Source organism: Primulina tabacum, chromosome 11 (genome assembly GCF_025594145.1).
Source record: "Primulina tabacum isolate GXHZ01 chromosome 11, ASM2559414v2, whole genome shotgun sequence".
NCBI lineage: Eukaryota > Viridiplantae > Streptophyta > Magnoliopsida > Lamiales > Gesneriaceae > Primulina > Primulina tabacum.
The window spans coordinates 20,459,358-20,479,616 of NC_134560.1; the positions used below are offsets into that span (position 1 = coordinate 20,459,358).

At 38.0% G+C, this 20,259-nt stretch overlaps 1 long non-coding RNA gene across 1 annotated transcript in view; it reads left to right on the top strand.

Moving 5' to 3' along the window:
- Positions 1-978: 978 nt before the first annotated feature.
- The window catches only part of LOC142518568 (uncharacterized), a 37,768-nt gene continuing 18,487 nt past the window's right edge, over positions 979-20,259 (top strand). Inside the window, exon 1 of the long non-coding RNA XR_012813584.1 lies at positions 979-1,857. This is a non-coding gene — a long non-coding RNA (uncharacterized LOC142518568). The remainder of the gene's footprint in view (positions 1,858-20,259) is intronic.

The window sequence follows — 20,259 nt, forward strand, 5'->3', positions numbered from 1 at the left end:
TGCCAAGGCTGATTTCCTGAGCATGTTGACAGAGAGGCTGGCACTCGGGCAGTATGATCAACCGCTCGGGCGCAAGTTGTTTCCTTTCAAGAGATGAAAAACAGAAGAGTCGACACTCGGGCGGTATAATATTACCGCTCGAGCGCGAGTGTTGCAAGTTGGAAGAAACAAGACAGAGGAGTCGACGCAGGGGCAGTAGAATCTTACCGCCCGAGTGGACTCAAATTTGGAAAATATTGTGCACGTGATTTCTTTCCTTCCGATGGATGCTTACCAAGTTTTGTTGGAAAGGGGCATATGGACGAGATAGGGCAAGGAAAAGACACACTTTTCAGTAACCACAAGAGTTTGGTGGACAAGACAAGGCTTGTAGTTGAAGAATTCAAGATTTTCGAGCACCGACTTCTCGTTTTCTCTAAGTCTAGTATTTCTAGTTAGAATTTCTTGTTTAAATATTGTTTTGATTGTTTTTATCATGAATTCTAGTAGATAAATTTTCATATTTTCTGGGATTTAATGGGATCCTACCCCGGAACCGTGTTTAGTTAATTTACTTCGTGACTATTGATTTATTCGTGATTGTGCTGTTAAAATTTTAGCGAATCGGGGAACTTTTTGAAGGTTCAGCTAATATTTTCACAAACTTTCTAACACGAAATATTTTTCGTCAGTGTGTTTAGATTTAATGGGCCTTTTTTTAAGTTTATTGGGCTTAAACTCTTTTAATTCCTTTTAATTTAAAATAAGGACCCATTAACCTAATTGTTAACTATATTAAATAATTCCTTTTTGACCCTTTACCCATTATCACCCTCCCCCAACAGCCGACACCCTCATTCAGAATTCATTATCTTCGGTTTCAGAACTCAGCAGCTGAAGGTTTCGGTCCTCTCTTGGTTTGCAAAAGAAAAACTTCTCCCGGGTTCCTTCGCTTCGTTCTTGCTCTCCAAACATCATAAGGCACGCTTGTATCTCATTTTCTCTTTATTCACGCCATATTATTGCTGTTATTTATGTAAAAGCATGAGGCTTTGCTTCGGTTATCATGAGGATGCATTTTTACTCAAGTTCTTGTTGTGTTTTTGCACTATTGTGTTGGGATCTCACTTTTTCTTGCATCATTGTGTAAAGGGGCTGCCGATCATCATGCTAGGGGCTTTTCACGTTGAGAAAATGATATTAAGATGCTAGAGTCAAGGTTTGGTCGGCAACTTTGAGGGGCCGATCGATGTTGGTTGTAGGGTGGCTCGGTATGGCAAGATCTAATGTTTTGGGGTGTGCTGCGATGCATGACTCGATTCCAGCCAAGGAGCTGACCCCCTTGGGTCCGTAATGGGGCTGATAGAGGGCCATGAGCAGCTGGTCAAGGTCTAAGAGTCTGTCGAAGAGCTAGGTGGAGTTGTGACTCTGTGGTCTCGTGCGTAGTGCCTTTGTGAGGATCGCACGGGGCTGGGGTTTGGGGGGCAGTAAGGTCAGCTAGGTTTGGTCAAGGAGAGTCTCTTGGGTTCGAACTTGGTCTTAGTATGGTTGGTTAGGCGCTGGTCCTCGTGGTCTTGAGCTAGGATCGATAATTTGCAAGTTTAGTGAATTAGTGTTGAAGATGTCTTGCACAAAAATTTCCATCAGCCTAAGGTGCCTGGTCGAGAGGTTAAGGGGGCTGGTCTTGAAGGTTTTAAGGCTGTTCATATGTTTATAAGGTGTGGAAAAAGGTTGGGAAAATTTTGATTAAGTTTCGGTTTGATTCGGGTTAAAACCGGGACCCCGGTCCAAGTTTTAAAACGAATCGGTTAAGTTGTAAAATGAGCTCGAGTTTATGTCTAGGAATGCTTATAAATATGTTTTGGGATATTTTTAGGAGTTTGGTAAGCTTCGGATCAAAATAATGAGTTTTGGAATTATCCGGGATTTAATCACCGCAAGAAACGTTAATTAAAGGATAAATTGAAACGCCTAGATTTAAGCATAATAAAATTAAAGAAAATTATATTTAAGCTCAAATAATTATTAGAAGTCTAAGTTTTTAATTTGGGAATTTTATGCTAAGGTTTGGTTTAATTCGGGATTAAAACGCATTAATATGTTATAGTTAAAGTTTAATTTACAAGTCATCGATTTAAGACAAATAAAAATATGAAAAAATTCATGTAGGTTTAAATAATTATTTGAGACATGTTAGAGTCAATGGAATTAAGAAAATATCAAAAACGTGAAATTTCACGTCTAGGGACAAAATGGAAATTTTTGGGTTTCTAGGAGCAAAATGGTCATTTTGCACCTAGGGTGAGATGTTGATCCTGGAGCTCCCTGAGCACAAATTTACTATATTTTAAATTTTTATGCATCATGATCATGATTTTAATATTTTACGTAGATATACGTCGCATGCTTGGATTTAAGAAAAATTGCATTTATTCATGGATTTTATAAATGATGAAAATGGTAATGTTTTGAATGATGGGAATTAGTTGTGGCTATTGAAGTATATGTAAATTTTTAAGACGTATATGTAAATGCTGATGATGATGATGTGGCCTAGGCACAGTGGATGGGTAATCCTGTCACTGATGTGCGATAGCCGCCGGGTACCGCGGTTCTATGTATGATGGATATATCGTAAATGATGAATGATGTACGATAGTCACCTCTAATGAACTGAATTCACCAATGATAAATGATGAAAGATGAATGATGAACGATGAATGATGAACGATGAATGATAAACGATGAATGATAAATGATGACCGATGAACGATGAATGATGAACGATAAATGATAAAAGATGAATGATGAATAATGATTAACGATGAGCAGTTTTGACACGTCATGATTTTACACGACACGTTTATGTTACATTTTTAAAGTTCATGAAAGGTATGTTGAGTATGATACTTTTCACTGCTGTGTGCTATGTATATGTATTTGCTATTAACGGTGCAGGTGTGTTGAGTCTTTAGACTCACTAGGCGTGTGTGATGCAGGTGAGCTTAATGATGAGGGGACGGGAGGTGCTAAAATCTGAGTAGGCAGACCTGGTGCGGTGACACGACCCGATGACCACATGTTTTCAGCATTACGATTTATGAGATTGAGAGAAGATGAATAATTTCATACGTTGATAATTTTAAGATTTTTATTAGTTTATGTTTTCGTATGATTATGGATGAGTTTGGTTATTTTTAAACGACGCCATTTTTATTGTCAAATATTTAAGATCATTTTTAAATCTTATATTTTTCTGTAGAGCGCATGCATGCGAAACGTTTAAATGATATTTCAAAAATGCAAGCTTTAAAATAAAAATAAAAATTTCCGCATCTTTTAAATGAGTAGACGTTGCAGCCATAACTTTGAAAGATGGGAAGAATGAGTCGTTCATAGTCAATGTATTAGGATGGGTTGGGTGTGAAAAAGTGTTTAGAATGGGGGTTGAATAAACACTTGACAATTTTCACAAATTCTTCGATAAATGAATCAGTTTAGTGAAAAATTGAATCCGCGAATCTTGTTGTCAATATCAATCAGTTAACTTAATAAAAATGCGGAAATAACTGAGAGACAGATAGAATAAAATTGTTAAGAAAGAACACACGATTTGTGGATGTTCGGAGATTTCAAAAATTTCTACGTCACCCCTTCTATCTCGAAGATAGGATATTTGCTAAAAGACTTTGATCTATACAGATTTGTACAAACCCACTTCAGTTTGGACTTAACACTGCCAATACTGAAACTCTTAGAATTAATACAGTTTTATCAGTGCTCGACTGATGTAAATTCAAAGCACAACTGATCTCTATAAGATCGAATAATACAACAATGAGTGTTTTGTACTTAAGCTCAAAGTATAACCTGAAAGCTATGAATGTGTATAATAAGCTTGACCTTCTGTAAAAACTGAGCTTTGAAAGAATATGCGTAGAGTTTTTGCTAAAATTGTAACTCAGTAACTTCGCAGTTAGATTGTATCGGTTTTGTAAATCAGGTAACTTTGGTTTGTATTTCGTAACTTGGGTAAACTCTTCTCAGCTGATCTTCTCGGCTATTAATAGGCTTTGCTTCCAATGGTAAAAATGAATGCATTTGAATATTTGTATCCGTTGTATAGCCACGTCAACATTTTTCTGACAATCATACACTATCGTTCTCACTGCTCTTGTACAAACTGTCGGTTGTTAGCTACGTCCTTTAACTGATTACGTGTAAAGCTGATAAATCAGTTGATTTCTTTAGCCGATAGGATTAATTGATTGGTGTGTAACTGATCAGTCTTAACTGATTGTTGTGTAATTGATCATTCTTTACTGAAGGTTCAGTTGACTGCACAGCTTCAGTTAGCTTGATCAGTTCAGTTGCCTTCAGTTAACTTAATCAGTTGTTCAATCTTTTTACGCTTAATTTGTCAAACTCCGAAATTTAGTTTCCAAAAATTTCCCCCTTTTAGGTGTTTGACAAAATTTAGAATTTATGAACTGATCAAACTGAACTCTTGTAAATAAAATAATCTTTTATTGATAAATCTTTCATTCTACAGATTCGTACAATGAATGAAAGAATAAAAGAATCTTCTACTGACTGACTGAAAATCTTCCAAAACTCTCAACTGAATATAGAGGTCGTCTTCTAACTGATCTGGACTTCTTCATTTCTTTGCTCTTTTATCAGCTGGTCCTTGATCAATCGGTTGACTTGGTCTTCTCTTAAATAGCTTCTGATGTTCCTCTTCCCCTTTTTTGTCAAACCCATAAACTTTGCTGGATAATGCACGGACTTCTGAGGTGACAGTAGATATTGCATTCATCATTTGTTCTTGCATCATATCCATTCTCTTTGTCATTATTTTTTGCAAAAAATCAATGCAATTTTTGAACATGTCTTGAGTCTGAAAAAGTGCTTGAACTGTCACTCGGTCTTTCCTCAATTGATCCAATTGGAGAAATAAGGAAGTGATATCCTTAGTGACCTGTTGTAGGCTCTTCATAGTATTCTCTTTTGTGGAATCAACTTCAATGTATGCAGCAATTGAGTTGACTTCACATCAGAGATAATTGAAATTAAATTGTGCAGATTGGACTGAATTTATCATAATATCTGTAGCCATTGTTATCTGATGAGACAGGGCTTCAGATGATTCTGGTTGTTGCTCCTTGTATGCTTCATTAAAAACTACAAAGGCCCTATTAGTTGATTTAGTCACAGCCGTAACCATTTCTGGAATAATTTCTTCAACTACCTCATGTTGAGGTTCTTGAGGTGAAGTGGAAGTCTGAGCAGCAGTTGAGCTGGTATGCTCTTCAGTTGGTTTATAAACTGGCACTTCAGTTGGCACTGGCACTTCTTCATTTTGTTCAGAGTGCAACTGAGCCACTTCAGTTTCAGTTTGAACTACTTGTTCAGTGGTGGCAGGCGACTGAACTGGTTCTACAGCTTCTGGTATCACAGTCTCTGAGGCTGGTTGTTCAGTTTTTCTCTGGTCTTCAACTGATTCATCAGTTATAAAATTCACCTGGATGTCAGCAGCAACTGATTGTATCACTTCATCAACATTTGCCAGTGACAACTCAGCATCGATGTATAATTGAAGACCTGCTGGAGGAAATTTAAAAACAGAAAATGACGGTTGAGCATCCTTGGAAGAAGGAAAAGTTACTTGCTCTGTTTGTTCAGGAACTGCTTCCTTAGATGGCTCTGACAAAGTTGTTGAAGGTTCAGCCTGCTCCTCTGATTATGGACTTTGGGAATTTGCTGGAATAATCAACTATTGACTCATTTCCCAATCTTTGATCTTCATTTGCAAAGATAAGAGATCTGTATCCAGCTGATCAAAAACTACTTTGTCATTGAAGGCAGTTGGACGGGTAGGATCATAGTTCATGCGTAGCTGAGCTAGGACTTGAGCTAGCTTTTTGACACGCATCATATCAAAGAAGTAATTGCTCCTCTCCAGCGCTTAAGCAATCGTTGCAGCTTTAACTACCTTGAGGACTGTTGTTTCCAAAGCGATGAATTTGGTCAAAACTGATGTCTTCTGCAATCGCTTAGCAAACACTTCAGTCTTGAATCTGACCCATTCATTGTACACTTTCAACTTCGATTCAGAAAACTCATTTACTTCTTCCCATATTAAATCAATATGAGTCTGAATCGGGTGGTTGGTCTGGGCTCTTCAATCATTTTGCCCTTACCTTTTGGGTCAGTGAGGGCATGAGAAATGCTCAGCCCTGATATAGTTGAGTCCACCTTATCACGTATCACCACTCCCTTTGGTCTGGAAAAAGCCAGTGTAGTTGGACCGGTGATAGTGATGAGTGATGCTCTCACTCCAACTTGTTTCTGCTTTTCACTTGATTCGGTGGTAGTCTTTTTTGAGGGAGCAGTTGGAGGAAGTTGTTGATGCTCAGTTGACGATGCAACTGGAACTGCCCTGATTGGTATTGCTTTGATGGGTGCAACTGGAACTGCCCTGATTGGTATTGCTTTGATGGGTTGTTCAGATCCAGTTGGCTTTACTCTTTCAGCTGGGATAGATTCCACAGCTGCAATAGGCTTGGTTTTCTGCGTTCTTGGCTTTTTCATAATTTCCGGAGAAGGGCTTTTCTCCGATTCAGTTTCAGTTTCACTTACAATAAATTTCCTTTTGATTGTTTTCTTTGACTTTGCCAAGTCCTTGGTCTTCTCCTTTTTGACTGATTTGGGAGCTGCCTGCGTCTCAATCTCCTTTTTAACTTTCAAAAACTGCTCAGGAGAGATGATTAGCTTTGTCTTCGGTTGCTGAATATTCTTGGCATCATGAATGTTTGGAATCCATATGAAGACTTTGAATATGGATGACTGCTCAGCAGATTTGCACAGCATATCCTTTGGACTGTTTGGTCGACTGAATCATGTTCTTCAGAATGTTGAAAATAATGGCCGAACAGTTCAGTTTTCGTCCATTTATCACAGCAGCCATGACTTGAAATTTTTCAAGGGTGAGGGCAGCAAAAGAGCCTGCCTTGGCTAGTACACCCTTGGCCACGATATCTACCAGCAACTGAAATTCATAGTTCTGCTCCTTCTTGGGATTAGATACCTTTATCTTTTTCCCATCAGCAGATAGAAGCATCTTCTCAATATCAGAAACTTTTATTTCAGAGAAGTGAGAGAGACCATGTCACGCCCCGGGACCAAAGCGTCGGTGACATCAGGCATTGTTTAACAATTACATTGAAAACAATAAGCCACGTATCAAACAAAACAGTCTTTTTCATAAATAAATATTGTCTTTACAACATATGGGTCTGTCCATCTTGATCGTAATTTTTTGGGGAATATGTGAAGTCGAGAATTATAAAGAAAAACTTTTTTACCAATCTCAAATGATTTTCTAAGAATTGTTCTATCATGAAATGATTTGATTTTTGCTTTATAAATCCTTGAATTCTCATATGCGTCATTTCTGAGTTCATAAAGTTCATTAAATTGCAATTTGCGCAATTTATTGGCATCATCCATGCTTGAATTAAAAGTTTTGATCGTCCAATAAGCTTTATGTTCCAATTCCACAAACAAATGACAATGTTTTTCATAAACCAACCTATAGGGAGACATATTCAATGATGTTTTAAAAGATGTTCGATATGCCCAAAGTGTATCATTAAGTCGCATAGACTAATCTTTTCTATTTGGGTTAACAGTTTTTTTCAAAATTTGCTTTATCTCCCTATTAGCTAATTCAACTTGTCCATTTGTTTGAGGATGATAAGGAGTAGTTACTTTGTGAGTAATATAATATTTTTCATTAATGAAGCAAATTGTTTATTAATGAAGTGAGTTCCCCCATCACTTATCATGGATCGAGGAATTCCAAATCTACTAAAAATATTTTCTTTCAAAAATTTGATGAAGATTTTATGATCATTTGTTCGACATGGAATTGCCTATATCCATTTGGAAATATAATCAACTGCAACTAAAATATACAAGTATCCAAACGACGGTGGAAAAGGTCCCATAAAATCAATTCCTCAACAGTAAAGATTTCAATTTCAATGATAGGATTCAAAGGCATCATGTTTCTTTTTGAAACTGCACCAAATTTTTGACAATTTTCACAGATCTTACAGATTTCGTGGGTGCCTTTAAATAAAGTGGGCCAATAAAATCCACACAGCAAGATTTTTGCAGCCGTTTCCTCTGAAGAAAAATTTCCTTCGCATGCTTCTGAATGACAAAATTTAATGACACTACTTACCTCATTGTCGGGTATGCAACGCCGAAAAATTTGATCTAGACAATACTTAAAAAAATACGGATCATCCCAATAAAAGTTTTTTACCTCATTCAAAAAATTTCTTTTATCTTGGGAACTCCATTGCGGTGGCATTTTGTGAGGCCCGGGGCCGAAGAGGGCAGGGGGTGATCGCCGGTGCCATCAGTTGCATGGACATTGAGCGGCTCCTGGCAGGCTTCTAGGTGGAGGGAACATGAATGAACCGACCCACACGGGAATGAGAGGGATTCCAAGATTGTTCAATGTAATGGACTGTACAGTTGAAGAGGGCTTAAAAGATTTGATTTGTACTACTCATATCACGAAGGTGCATCTTTTTTTCGGTAGCTCATCACATAAGAACTCCAAAGTTAAGCGTCCTTGACTTGGGGCAATTTTGGGATGGGTGACCTCCTGAGAAGTTTTCCAGGGTGCGTGTGAGTGAGGACATAAGCACGCTGGAAAGACTCGTCTTGATACAGTGAGGACAGTCGTCAAATTCGGGGCGTTACAGTTGGTATCAGAGCTGACCTCTCTTATTACGGTGTGGTTCGGGGATGAACCAAGCGGAAGCTGGTGGGCATGTGAGGCCCGGGGCCGAAGAGGGCGGGGGGTGATCACCGGTGCCATCAGTTGCACGGACAATGAGCGGCTCCTGGCAGGCTTCTAAGTGGAGGGAACATGAATGAACCGACCCACACGGGAATTAGAGGGATTCCGAGACTGTTCAATGTAATGGACTGAACAGTTGAAGAGGGCTTAAAAGATTTGATTTGTACTACTCATATCACGAAGGTGCATCTTTTTTTCGGTAGCTCATCACATAAGAACTCCAAAGTTAAGCGTGCTTGACTTGGGGTAATTTTGGGATGGGTGACCTCCTGAGAAGTTTCACAGGGTGCGTGTGAGTGAGGACATAAGCACGCTGGAAAGACTCCTCTTGATACAGTGAGGACAGTCGTCGAATCTGGAGCGATTCACATTTTTTCCTATCACAAGAAAATTTACTATGTTAGCAAACCAAGGTGTAGTAGTAACTAAAAATAGATGTTCATCAGGAAAATTATCGTTAATTGGTGTCATTTTACAAGATGATCTTGTTACTAGTCTCGATAAATGATCGGCTACGACATTCTCGGTTCTTTTTTATCTTTGATCACAATGTCAGATTCTTGGAGCAACAAAATCCATCGTATCAGTCGTGGCTTTCCATCCTGTTTGGCCAATAAACATCTAATAGCAGAATGATCAGTAAACACAATAGTCGTTGATCCAATCAAATAAGAACGAAATTTATCTAATACAAATATTACAGCAAGTAGTTCTTTTTCAGTTGTGGAATAATTCATTTGAGCATTGTTTAAAGTTCTTCTTGCGTAATATATCACTTAAGGCTTATCGTTTCTTCTTTGACCCAATACTGCACCGACTTCATAATCACTCGCGTCGCACATGATTTCAAATGGTAAAGATCAATCATGAGGTTTCATGATAGGAGCTGATGTTAAATGTCGAATGATTTTATCAAAAGCATTTTGACATTCTTGAGTCCACTCAAATGCAGTGTCTTTGGTTAAGAGGATACAAATGGGTTTAGAGATTGAAGTCCTTTATAAACCTCCTATAAAATCCATCATATCCCAAATGATCGAATTTCTTTAATTGTTTTTGGAGGGGGTAAATTGGTAGTGACATCAAATTTTGCTTTATCAATTTCAATTCTATGAGATGACACAGCATGTCCCAAAACAATCCCAGAAGTAATCATGTAATGATATTTTTCTAAATTTAAAATAAGACCTTTTTCCTAGCATCTTTTTAAAACTTTTTTAAAATTTTCAAGACAATTATCAAATGTATTCCCAAAAACTAGCTAAATCATCCATGAAAATCTCCAAACAATTTTCAACCATGTCGCTAAAAATGCTTAGCATACATATTTGAAATGTTGCTGGGAATTGCATAAACTAAATGGCATCCTGCTGAAGGTAAATGTTTCAAAAGGATATGTGAATGAAGTTTTATCTTGATCTTCGAGTGCAATGGGAATTTGATAATAACCTGAATATCCATCAAGAAAACAATAGTAGGGATGACCTGCTACTCTTTCTAAAATTTGATCCAAAAATGGTAATGGAAAATGATATTTTCTAGTGGCGTCATTTAAATTTCTATAATCAATACAGATCCACCAACTAGATGGGATTCGACTTGTTAACAATTCACCTTTTTCATTTTTTATCACTGTGATGCCAGATTTTTTTGGAACTACTTGCGTTATACTTACCCACTTACTATCAGAAATAGGTTAGATAATCCCAACATCAATTAGTTTGAGAACTTCAGTTTTCACAACATCTTTCATATGTGAATTTAATCTCATTTATGGTTGTTGAGATGTTTTAACATTTTCTTCTAAGTGAATTTTGTGAGTGCAAATTAGTGGATTAATGCCCTTGAGATCTTTTAGTGTCCAACCAATTGCATTTTTATGCCTTTTAAGCATATCAACTAATTTACATTCTTGATCACTTGCTAGTTTGGAAGAAATTATCATCGGATATGTTTTATCTTCTCCAAGAAATGCATACTTCAGTTCTTCTGGCAAGGGTTTTAACTTTAATATGGGTGGTTCATCTTTGTACTCATATTTTGCCTCAAATTCTTTCTTTGATCCTAGTAACGAGTGATACCTGATAAAATTATCAAGATCAATTTCAATATTTTCTTTAACATTATCAATTGAACAAATATATAATTGGTCACGAGTACTCCCTTCTTGAATGTTTTCTTCCACAAGAGTTTCAATAAGATTTTCATCTTCACTTTCATCTCCTTTGTCATGTGGTTGTTTACAAAGATTAAAAACATTAAGCTCCAAGGTCATGTTACCAAATGACAACTTTCATTATTCCATTCCTGTAATTTATTAGAGCATTAGAAGTTGCTAGCATTAGAAGTTGCTAAAAATGGACGACCCAAAATTACAGGAATTGCATTACAAGCTTTGATAGGTTGTGTATCTAAAACTATGAAATCTATAGGATATACTAAGTTATCAACTTGGACCAACACGTCTTCTACCATACCTCTTGGCACTTTAACAGATCTATCGGCAATTAAAAGTGTTACCGAAATAGGTTTTAACTCGCCTAGATTGAGTTCTTGGTAAACTAAATATTGAAGCAAATTCACACTAGCTCCAAGATCAAGCAAAGCTTTTTTAATCTTTTGTTCTCCAATAATACATGAAATAATAGGACAACCAGGGTCTTTATGTTCAAAGTATTATTATTTTGAATGATTGCACTTACTTGTTCGGCTAAAAATGCATTTTTTTTCACATTCAATTTACTTTTTTCACAGTGCACAAGTCTTTCAAAAATTTGGCATATGATGGTACCTGCTTTATTGCATCTAATAAAGGAATATTAACTTTTACTTGTTTAAAAATATCATATATATCATAATTCAATTTGATTTTTTTGTATTTTTCAATGCATGAGGGAATGGTAGTGATACTGTCTGTTGATCCTCCTCTTCGCAAGTTATGGGTTCCACTTCCTTGCCCTTTGGAGTTGATTCTTCACATGGTTCAAGAATGAATTTTTCCACAACCTTATCACTGCGAAGGGTAATAACAGATTTTACCTGATCCATCGGTTGAATTCCAGAAGTTCTAGTTTGTGAATGATGATATTTGGGATTAGCTGTGGTTGCGAAGGAAATTTACTTTTTTCATGAACATTAAGTGCATATGTAAATTTAGAAAAAGTATCTTTCAAATCTGTCATGGTTTGAGCAGATTGAGTATTGATAGACTATTGTTTTGCAATGAAAGAATTCAATATTTCTTCCAATTTTCTTTTAGGTGGAAGAACATAAGGTGCATAATTTTGAAAATTTTGTTGATTTTGGAAATGTGGTTGTGAAAATTGTGCAGCATTATCATTCCTCCAACTAAAATTTGGATTATTTCACCAACCTGGATTGTAACTTTGAGAAAATAGTTCAAAGTTTGGCCTTTTGAAATTTTTCAAAACATTGGCTTGTTCATGGAGACATTCTTTAAAAGAGGGCGAAGTGGGACAACTTTTGTAGAATGATCACTTGTATCACAGATCTGATATGCAATTTCTTGAACAGATTTTAATTGACCATTCTTTTTCAATTCAAGTGCCTCAATTTTTCTTGCCAAAGAGGTAAATCTAGCTTAGAGATCATGTTCATCCTTGAGGGTGTACATACCTTCACCAGATGTGGGAGATTGAATCTTGTTTGATGGTTCGATTGTACCTATAGTGTCCTAATTTTGAGTATTTTCAGCTAATGAATCGAGATACTCAATTGCCTCGTTTGGATCGTTATCTTCAAATGTTCCATTACACATAAATTCAACCATTTGCCTATCTTTAGGTGTTAAGCGTTCATAAAATTGAGAAACAACTCTCCAAATTTCAAAACCATGATGTCAACAAAGATTAAGCAATTCTTTATATCAATCCCAGCATTGATAAAAAGTTTCTCCTTGTTTTTGAGTGAAAGTGATGATTTGCCTTTTGAAAGAATTTGTTCTATGAAACGAAAATTTTTTTTTCAAAAATTGTTGTTGCAATTCATCTCAAGTTCGAATGGATCCCGATCTAAGAATTTGTAGCCAAGTTTTAGCTCTATCTTTTAAAGAAAAAGGAAAAACCTTAAGTCGAATGGTGTTCATGCTACAATTTAGATAATTATCTGTGTTGCACATTTCTTCAAACTCTCGTAAATGCATGTATGGATTTTCAGAATATAAGCCATGAAAGTTGGGTAAAAGTTGGATAATACCAGACTTAAAATTGAAATGAGATGCATCATGGGGAAAAACTAGACATGAAGGTGCACTAGTGCGTGTAGGATTCATGTGATCTCTAAGTGTTCTTCGTCTATCATGATCATGTTGAGATTGAATTTCATATTCATTTTCTTAGATGGGTTCTTCCGCCACGTTTTGTAAAAAAAAAGGGTTATTTCGAACGAGTCGACCACTAAGTGTATGTGACCAAATGCTCATGCAAATGCAAAATAAAAAGAAGAAAAACATACAAAATCAATAAAAATTCAAAAAAAGAAAAATAAACTATAAAAAAAATTAAATAGACTTGTAACTAAATTATACTTCCCGGCAACGGCGCCAAAAACTTGATGCGACTTTGATTGTTGCACTCCCAAGAGCAGATTGGCCACAAGTATTATAATTCGATGAGTTCGAATATCTTATCCATATGGAAGCTAAGATAATTACAAGTCCACTACAATGTCCATTTGTTTAGTTTTTTTCTTTTTCTTTTAATTGTTTGAATTTTTAATTGTTCAAATTTTAATTTAAATACTTGAAATTATAGGATCCACTCTTGGTATTTTAATAAAGTTAACATTAATGAACATTATTGAAATCCACTTAATTAAATGGGTTCAATATATTAAATAATCATATTTATATTATGTTATATATTATTTGAAACGTCTGCTATTCGTTTTGCTTAGAAAATACTAATAATATTTTTTCCTAACTCTCATGATTCGGCCGAACCCTTAAACAAATTATATAAAATAATTTGACACCATTTAAAAATAAAACACCCAACTAGTAATTGGAAATCAAAGGGAATACTCAAAACATGAAATCGTTAAACGTTTTACCAAACCTAAAAAGCGATAAACTTGAAAAGTATAGCCCATACTAAACATCTCAAAAACCACTCAAACATAAATAAAAAGTCTTAAAAATCTTTAATGTAAATCATAAGTGCGGAAAATAGAAGCGCTGGTCCTCAGGTTATGTGCACCTCCAGTCCAGTCAAATCAAGCATCAAGACCTCCACTACCCTCAACATCATATTCACCTGCATCGAACACACCTAGTGAGTCTAAAAACTCAACACAACATATTGTTGATAAAAATAATACGTAATACAGATAACATGAAACAGTGAAAATACTTGTACTTAAAATAACATTTTCATAAACATGTAAAATCATAAACATTTTTCGTAAACATATCCATAACATCATCAACATATACATATTCATATTCGTGTTTGTTGAATTCAGATAGTTGATTGTCACTTTCGTGTTCATCTACGTGTTGGGCGATGGATCCATCTATATGTAACTATAGTACTGGGCGGCGGGGACACCAGCGACACTCTCACCCGTCAAATGGGCCTTGGCCTTACGTATTAACATATGATCGTATTAATATTTGTATCCAAGGAAATACGATCGTCGGGCTCCCATTGAAACCATAACTCTCACGATATCTCAAACATTTCGTATTTCCATAACTCTCACGATATCTCAAACATATCATCGTTTTTCCTTTAAACCAAACATGCAACATATCTTTTAAATGTCCATAATTAAACCATAAAAATCCATGAACATTTAAAAATCATTAATTAACATATAAAAATTCATAAACATTTAAAATAATCATATTAGCATATAAAACAGCATTCATGACACTGCCATGACGTTTACTAATTTTTAGGTGTAAAATTACCATTTTACCCTTGGATGTAAAATTCCTCGAATTTTACTTTTTCTTAATTTCATTGACTCTAACATGTCCCAAATAATTATTTATGCCTAAATTAAAATTCTCATAATTTTATTTAGCTTAAATACTAGGCTTTTTAATTAATCTTTAATTATTCATTTTTAAGGCGTTTTAATCCCGAATAATTTCAAACTTTAATATAAACTTCCGAAAGTTAAAATTTAGACTTTTTATATTATTTTAGCCCTCTTGAACCATGACTCGACCCTTGTGAGCCGTGTTTCGATTAATTTAACAAAGGAAAACCCTAACTTGACCCATATGTTTCGACCCCGAGCCACGGTCCGATTTTCTCGAGCCACCCTCGAACCATGATGGACCGAACCCTGACCAGCCCCTATAGGAACCCTTCATGACCCTTAGAACCCATGGACTTGACCCCAAGCTTGAACCCGAAGCCCCTAACCCAGCAACCAAACTAGCCGAGAACTCCTCCTAGCTTAGGACTCTTCGAACTCGCCCCTAGGATCTAGCCACTGGACCATGCCCTTGAACCAGCCTATTGTGCACCCGTCTAGGACCCTAAGGACTCACCCTAGCCCAGCCCTGATCCAACTGGTCGAGCCCCTTAGTTCCTCGCAGTCTGCAGAACCAACATGTGATGCACGCGTCTTCTTGGGTGGGAGTCCTAGCTTGCTAGGACTCCTCCCAGCCCCTGGTGTACGAGTCGTAGCAGAGCTAGGACTCTTCCCTTGACTCAACCACGACCCTGGCTAGCCCTGGTCCCAAGCCAAGACAAGCCAAGCCTTAATTTCCCACAAACCGAGCCCTCAAGACACACATGTCACCCGATGGTTCCAGTTTCTATTTTATCATGTTGTCTAGTTTGTGGGTAGTGTTTCTATGACCCTAACTCATGTAAAAACATGCTTGTTCAATCCCTAACTCATGGCAGTCCCTTTTCCATCATACAAACATGATTTTGAAACAAACCAAGCTTTAAAAATCCATGTTCATGTAAAAAAAATTAAATAAAACGTCACTTGTTTTTCATACAAAACATTCTTAAATTCATATTATGGTGTGATAGATGTTTGAAGGAAAGAAATATGCATGCCTTTGCGTATTTTACGCACGAAAACGAAATGACGATGAGAAGAACGGCGGCGTAGACTCCTAGGCTGAATTCCCCTTGAAGCTCACGATTTTCTCTTAAAAATATTGTAAGGCCCGAGGATTTAGTTATCATAATCAGATTTGTTTTGTTGATAATTAAGGTGATTGTAGATGCATTGTATCGGACCGGAAGAGACGAGAAAGTAGACGCAATTTTTGGTGTGAGATGAGCTCGGCGTATATGCGCCACCAGCTCGGCGCATATGCGCGACATGTCCAGAACCTGCGGCGCATATGCGCGAGTAGATACGTGCATATGCGCGACACGTCCAGAATATTCGGCGCATATGCGCGAGTAGATCCGCGCATATGCGCGAGGGGCAGATTTGTTATGTGCCGAGACAGAACTTCTCGTGCACATGCGCGAGCTGAGGACGCGCATATGCGCGAGAAATCCAGCATGAAACCTTATGTTGACACATGGCTTGGACCTATATAATGTACAAAATCTTCATTCTTCATGCCATCAGAGAACACCGAGAGAAGGAAATTCAGAAGAAGACAAAGGGGCAGAATTTAGGGACGAAATCTTCATTCTTCATGCTTTATATTGATATTACTTGGAAGGTATTCAAGGACGAATTTTATCAACGTTTCTTTCCAGTCTCCTATCGAAAAGACAAAGGGGCAGAATTTGCCAACTTGAGACAGGGGCAATGGAACATAGAAGAGTATGTTGCCAAGTTATCTTCCTTGCTTCGATTTGCGCCACACGTGGCAGGAAATGACGAAGCGGCCGCGGACCAGTTCATCAATGGTTTAAACCTTGATATTTTTACTTTGGATAACACGGGACGACCCAACACCTTTTCTGATGCACTGAACAGAGCGAAAGGAGCAGAGGCTGGCTTGATTAGGCAGCGAGGAGCTTCCTATAGTGCTCAGAGTCAGAGACAGCCACAGCCCGCCGCACAGTTTCCACCACTTCCTCCTCGATTTGATACTGGAAGCAGTATTAGTAGCCAGAAAGATTCTTTGAAAGCTAAAGGCAAGCAGTTCAAGAGATCTGGGAGCAGTTCGTCGAGCTCCAGTGGACCCCGACAGGGAGGTCCTGGTCAGAGTGCAGATTATGCAGGTGTATACTGCCGTTCTTGTGGAGGACGACATGCCACAGAGCAGTGTCAAGGAGTGATGGGCAGATGTAACATATGTAGGCAACAGGGACATTTCGCCAAAGTTTGTCCACAGAGAGGTGCACAGAGATTTCAGTGTGCAGGGTCATCTGCATCAGTGACTCAGCCTGAGAGGCAAGCTTCGTCTGTCCATTCCTTTCAGCCAACGCCTACACACTCCCAGCCTAGAGCCAGAGGTGGCTAGACAGTGAGCCAACCTCCCAGACAACAGGCTCAGGTGTTTGCATTAACGGAGGAGCAGGCCCAAGATGCACCAAACGATGTGATTGCAGGTAGCTGTTTTCTTTGTGGTTATCCTGCCTATGTATTGATAGATACAGGTGCATCATATACATTCATATCAGAACGTTTTGCATTGATACATACATTGCCTGTCAAGTCATTGTCTGCTGTAGTGTCTATTACTTCTCCGTTGGGAAGTGGGTTGATATCTGTGACATCAGTTAGACATTGTATACTACAGTTTAAGGGACATGAGATTGATTTAGACTGTGTTGTACTTGGCTTATCTGATTTTGATTGCATTGTCGGGATTGACATGTTAACTAAGTACACAGCCACCGTAGACTGTTTTCACAAGATTTTCAGATTCATACCTGAAATGACAGAAGAATTGAAATTCTACGGTAAGGGTTCCAGATCACGGATTCCCTTAGTATCTGCTTTGACTATGAGTAGATTGCTGCAGAAAGGAGCAGATGGGTTCCTTATTTACTCTATAGACTTACAGAAATCGAGCCCGACATTGGCAGATTTTCCAATAGTACGGGAGTTTGCAGATGTAATTCCAGATGAGATCCCAGGGTTACCTCCAGCTCGAGAGGTAGATTTTAGTATTGATCTCATTCCAGGTACTGTTCCTATATCTCGAACTCCGTATAGAATGGCGCCGATAGAGTTGAAAGAACTGAAAACACAACTAGAAGATCTTCTAGCCAAGGGATATATCAGACCCAGTGTATCTCCTTGGGGCGCTCCGGTATTATTTGTTCGAAAGAAAGACGGTTCGATGAGATTGTGCATCGATTACCGGCAACTGAATAAAGCAACGGTGAAGAATAAATATTCATTGCCGCGTATCGACGATTTATTTGATCAGTTACAGGGATCATCTGTCTATTCCAAGATTGATTTGCGATCGGGATATCACCAGTTGAGAGTTAGAGATGTGGACATACCGAAGACAGCATTCCGAACCAGGTATGGACATTATGAGTTTGTTGTCATGCCTTTTGGTTTAACGAATGCTCCAGCAGTGTTTATGGGATTGATGAACCGTATCATTCAGAGGTACTTGGATGAGTTTGTGATTGTTTTATTGATGATATTTTTGTATATTCTAAAAATCTGAGTGAGCATGCCAATCATTTGAGAATTGTGTTGCAAACGTTGAGAAATGAGAAATTATTTGCTAAACTGTCAAAGTGTGAGTTTTGGCTAAAACATGTTGTCTTCTTGGGTCATATTATATCTGGAGACGGTATTTCTGTAGATCCGAGTAAAGTTGAAGCTGTGATCAGTTGGCCCAGACCGACTTATGTGCCTGAGATACGCAGTTTCATGGGTCTGGCAGGGTACTATCGACGATTCATCAAATATTTCTCCAGCATTGCAAAGCCGATTACCCAGTTGACACAGAAGAATACTCCGTTTGTATGGTCTGAGGATTGTGAGTCTAGCTTTCTAGAGTTTAAGAAGAGGCTGACCAGTGCACCTGTCTTGATGATTCCATCAGGTACTGGCGATTTTGTTGTATATTTTGATGCTTCACACAGAGGGCTAGGATGTGTTCTTATGCAGCGAGGTCATGTGATAGCATATGCATCTAGACAGCTGAAGCCACACGAGACCCGATACCAAATTCATGACCTTGAATTGGCGGCCATCGTTTTTGCATTGAAGATTTGGCGTCACTATCTTTATGGCGAGAAATTTGAGATTTACTCTGATCACAAGAGCCTGAAGTATCTGTTTTCTCAGTCAGAGTTGAACATCAGACAGCGTAGATGGCTCGATTTGTTGAAAGATTTTGATTGCGAAATCAAATACTATCCAGGGAAGTCAAATGCAGCAGCAGATGCCCTGAGTCGAAAGGTATGCGCCCTATCCTTATCGACGATAGGTGTTTCGAATTTAGTTGAAGATTGCTGTTTGTCTGGTTTAGAATTTGACACAGATAGTAGACCATTGAGACTTGCTTCGATTCAAGTTGAGCCAGATTTGATTATGAGAATCAAGGAAGCCCAAAGAACTGATCAGAATGTGCAGAAATCGATTGATATGGTCAGATCAGGACATCAGTCTGAGTATCAGGTATATGATTATGTTCTGTATGTGAATAACCGTCTTGTAGTGCCAGATGTTTCAGAGTTGAAAGAACAGATTATGTCAGAAACGCACTGTAGTCGGTTCAGCATTCATCCTGGTGGCAGGAAAATGTACAACGATTTGAAGACACAATTCTGGTGGAAACAGATGAAGTCAGATATTGCAGAATTTGTGTCTAAGTGCTTGAATTGCCAACAGGTAAAGGCCGAGAGAAAGAAGCCCGGAGGTTTACTTCAGAGTTTATCTATTCCAGAATGGAAATGAGATCACATTTCCATGGATTTCGTGACGAAGTTACCTCGATCCTCCCGGGGCTGTGACGCGATTTGGGTCATTATTGACAGATTGACCAAATCAGCTTGTTTTATTCCGTACAGAATAACATATCGACACAATCAGATGGCTGAGATATATGTCCGAGAAGTAGTCAGATTGCATGGTGTGCCGAAGTCTATCGTATCAGATCATGATCCACTATTCACTTCACACTTTTGGCACAGTTTACAGCAGGCTTCAGGTACGACATTGCACCTTACTACTGCCTATCATCACCAGACAGATGGACAGTCAGAACGGACTATCCAGACTTTAGAGGACATGTTGAGAGCCGTAGTGCTAGATTTCGGCACTATTTGGCAAGATTCACTGCCACTTTGCGAATTCTCGTACAACAACAGCTATCAGACGAGTATCGAGATGGCACCGTTTGAAGCTTTGTATGGCAAGAACTGCAGATCTCCGTTGTACTGGGATGATATATCTGAGGTACCAGAACTTGGGCCTGATATGATTCGTGAAATGACTGAGAAGGTAAAGATCATTCAGAAGAGAAT